We start from the raw sequence: 4,323 nt of genomic DNA on the forward strand, positions 1-4,323 counted from the left end.
TGTATTTCAGTTAGCGTTGATGGTTAAAGGCGGCCGGTTACACTCACAGCACACCCAGATGCCATGTTCCTGATGTCTCCGCTGCTGAGAAGCTGAACTGCAAATCTTCAGGCATCTGTTATCATTAGCAGAAGGGCAAAAATATTAAAATGTAAACCACAAAATAAATCTGTTAAATAAATCAAAGATAGAACTGAAGAAGAAATCTGAAATCCCCACGTAGTAGGTATAACTCATCCTTACTGCCAGTTAAAAATCAACCATAGTGAGAGAATTTAATGATGCCATTGTTAAGTGAAATTAGACTTGACACCAGCCAGTTACCTGTTATTTTGGTTGGTTAGGATTTGCAATTGTTTAACACTCATTAGAAATCACAGTAACCTGTTTTAAGGGCAGGCAAATCAAGATTCCTTCCCTCTGTACAAGATTACTCATCACACCACAGCTACACGCTAATTGGGAAATAGCTGGTGAATGAATGTGTCTCACACAAGTTGTAGTCGGAGCAGGTCAGGAAACGCACCAGAGGGGATCTCACAGAGCTGAGTAGAAACTGGTGCAGGAAATTAACGCTACAATAACTTATCAGATTCAAGAATAATTATTAATCCTTAACAACCCCAGTAATTTCTTTATTTTCCTTTAGTGCCTCCAGCATTAGAACACCTGGTTCCCAACCTGGCCTTCTTTTAATCAGAGCCCGCCGGTGAGCTGGAGAAGCCCCAGTGTTTGTGGGCCAAGCCAGGCTTCCAGGGAAAAGGCCTCTGAAGGATACACTAACAAAACAACAGGGTAATCTGCGAGCTCCAAGCATATCACCTTCCATCTCCTGCTAGAGGGATTCTCATTTAACTAAACCAGAACAAAATGAAATGGGGGAAAATCAGCTAATTCTTTTGAAGGGGCTTTGTACTGCAAAGGAGTGTCCGGGAGGTGTCCTGAAGTCTTGCAGAAGACAAGCAGATGCAGAGAGAGACTTCCTAGCAGTTACGCCTGAAGCAGCAAGGTGTGGTAGCAGCAGATCTGCAGAGTGAAAGGTTTGGTGCTGGTCCACTATTTGTGTTTTGGGGGATTTACTTGTTTACATGGATTTACTTCCATGGCTTGGAAGATTTAGTAGCAGCTGGGACATGTTCTGTGGGTCTCTGAAGCTGATCATTCAGTACTTAAAAGGGGCCTGCAGGAAAGCTGGGGAAGGGCTCGTGATCGGGGAGTGCAGGGATAGCACAAGGGGAACAGTTTTAAGCTGAAAAAGGGGAGATTGAGATGAGATCTTGGGAAGAAATGTTTTCCTGTGAGTGTGGAGAGGCTCTGTGCCCCGGTCACCCAGAGCAGTGGTGGCTGCCCCATCCCTGGAGGTGTTCAAGGCCAGGTTGGATGGGGCTTGGAGCAACCTAATCCAGTGGGAGGTGTCACTGCCCATGGCAAGGGTTTGGAACTGGATGGACTTTAAGGTCCCTTCCAACCCAAACCATTCTATGATTCTATGATCTTGTAGTTTAGTTGTGTCTGGAAGGAATCTGATTCTACAGTGTGGACCTAGGTGCAGTTAGTGGGGGAGGTCAAGAAAGCCACCTCAAAACGTCAATACAGCTGTAGGAGAGTCTGCAGGAACCTGGTCAGGCCAGCCTCTTGTTCCCAGAAACAGCTAATGAAAGTTAATCCGAACACGCATGGCCTGTTCTATTGTTTTTGTAGCACATTCACTCTGAAATGCCTTTGTTCCAGGGAAGCAATACTGTACAATCAGGAAGTTGCTTGTTTCATGATTAGCATTGCTGTTCCCCCACCCCCCCCCCCAGAAAGGCATGGCGCTGTCTTAGCAGACTTCGGATCTTCTGAGAAGGCTTGCCTCTGGTATTCCACCCGAGATCCGATCTGCAAGTGGAAAAGTTGCCTGGTTCCCACTGATCACTTTGGATTTAGGAGCCAAGAGATGGTGTGCTGGTGGGGCACAGCAGCAGATGAGAGCGGGGAGAAGTATATTTCACCTAGCAGCTGTGACATGGGTTTCCATCCCCAGTCTGGCAGGAAGACGTACAGGTAAGATCAGGTCCATCAGTTTGGTCTCTGCAATGCGTTCATTTTTATATCTAGAAAATACACTCCTCATATCACACCAGCCGAGTCTGTGTGTTCCCTGCATATTCAAACAGAAGATGAATTTTCAGTTCTGACAGTTCAGCTTGCAAAACCAAGGGAGAGACGGAAAAAAGACCATTCTGCGTCAGTGTGATGATTGATCACATTTTATTTTCGCTCAGGTGCCAGGTCTGGATTTGAAATAGAAAAGTAATGTGCTATTTTATGGAGTTACTTCAGGAGGGGGCCCTGAAGGAGGAATGTAGAGTGCTGTAAGACGGGGCTGGAGAGATCAGAGAGGAACCAGGAGAACAAAAGCCGCCACTGTTAGAGATCTGGGAGTTGGTGTTGGATGAAGCGGGGCCTCCCGCTGTTCGCTGCTCGCTGTTGCCGTGGCCAGGCTGGCATCACTGTGCAAGGGGAAATGCAGGCGAAGAGCTAATCTATTGAAACAGAAGGACAGACTTAGCTTGAGAAGATGAGCATGCTGAGCTGGTTTCTGCTCTGTTACACCCTGAAACCTCACTGATATCTGTGCAGCTCCCCAGCTGTAACGAGGAGCAGACAGGGGTTCTTTATGCATTTTCTCCAGAGCCAGATGGGTAAGGATTTGGGGAGGACTGGAGAAACTGATACTGAGATTTTCAGCTCGGCAGGAGGGAATCTATGTTTGCTTAATTTGGGAAGAGACAGTCATATAAATTACAGTATGTAAAGCTTAAGCAGTGGAAGTATCCCCCTGAGCATAGTGCAGAGTTCGATGCTGCTAGGAAGTCTTTCAGGCTGCCTGAGCCTTTCCACAGTGCTTCCCCCATTCCTTCAAATACAAATGAAGGCCTGCTCTGAGCAGTTTGGGCAAGAACTAGACTCCAGTCTGGTAATCTGGGGTTTACGACAGCCATGTTTAGTCTAACTGCCTGTGTAATTTCTCCCAGAAGGTGAGTTAAAAAGTGCCTTCTGAAAAACAGCTAATCTCATAATTCCACCTAGTGTTCTGGCAAGCTTTTCCGGTACTGAACGGCTGTCACGGCTGTTTCTGTTATGTTTTATTTCAAGGTTAAATTTCTAGTTGCCAGCTTTTGCAGTTGTCTTGGAAGAGGTGTCGTGGTATGTGACAGCCCACTCTCACCATTGTCTTGCCCTGTGTAAGTGCCCGTAGCAGGAATCAGACCCCCTCTCAGTCACATCCAGGTAAGCTGACAGGCTTGGGCACACTGGGCAGCTTCTGTCTCCCAGCACCAGGGCCATTTTTTGACTTTGCCTGAATTGCTTCTGCATTTTCTTCTTCTCCTCGAAGAAATGAACACATCCTGGACATGGCTTTCCAGCAGTTGCCTCCGGACCTGCGTACTTTATGGCCCCTTGCACTGCTGCTAGGGCTGTGGCAGCCCTCTGTGGTGTCCTGAGTCCTTTTCAAAGCGAGTCCTTTTCAAAGCAACTCCTTTCCGAGGCAGCGTCCTGTAAGTGTAACCTGTGTTTCTGGTTTTGGATGTCTTACCTTGCATTTGACTTTTCAAATCATGTTCCACTGGAGTGTGGCCAACTCTCAGTTGTTTCAGATTGTTGTGTATTGATAGTCCAGTCCTGCCTGTTGTTTTCCTACCGCCAATCATGTTGGCACCTGCAAACTTCGCCACAACAAGGATTTTTATAGCGTCATTTAGATCATTGATAAAAATATTGAATAAAATGGTAATGGGAGTTTCACTCTTCTTTTATCCCAGATACTTTTACCCAGTGCAATATTGCTGTACATTTATTGAATTGTGTCTACTAGAACATCCAGTAAATATGCCTTTGAAGAACAGCCAGTTTCCAGGAATGCTTTCCACTTTAAATGTATATTCCCAGTCCATTATGCTGGCAACTGAGGTTAAGGCTTGGGAAAATAGAGATGTTAAATGCATAGGTGTGTGCGTCACTGCCTGGTGCCAGATTGTTTGCACAAATGTAACCAGATCATGCCCTGTAGTATTCAAGCAACTTGCTGGTTTTCAGATCAGTAATTAACTCTTCTTTGGCCTTTGGAGGTCCAGCAGAAGGTTTTCCCATGCAGATTGCATCCATTTCTGGGCTGAAGCTGTTATTGTTCCAGAAGAACGTTTGTTCCTGGCTTTATGAGATACGTAGGAGCTACCTGCTGCGTTGAAGCTCCCCACAATAATGCAGCTTCACTTCAAGCCAGCCTGTGGAGAGGAAGGGACAGCTGTTCTGGACATTCTTCTTGTGGTGGTGCCC

At 46.2% G+C, this 4,323-nt stretch overlaps 1 long non-coding RNA gene across 1 annotated transcript; it reads left to right on the forward strand.

The window, feature by feature from the left end:
- The first annotated feature begins 729 nt into the window (after positions 1-729).
- Positions 730-3,870, forward strand: LOC128853391 (uncharacterized). Its single transcript, XR_008451914.1, has 4 exons — positions 730-1,040; positions 1,806-2,046; positions 3,142-3,276; positions 3,383-3,870. It is a non-coding gene; the product is annotated as an uncharacterized LOC128853391 (long non-coding RNA).
- Positions 3,871-4,323: the final 453 nt, after the last annotated feature.

Source organism: Cuculus canorus, chromosome 12 (assembly GCF_017976375.1).
Source record: "Cuculus canorus isolate bCucCan1 chromosome 12, bCucCan1.pri, whole genome shotgun sequence".
Classification (NCBI taxonomy): domain Eukaryota; kingdom Metazoa; phylum Chordata; class Aves; order Cuculiformes; family Cuculidae; genus Cuculus; species Cuculus canorus.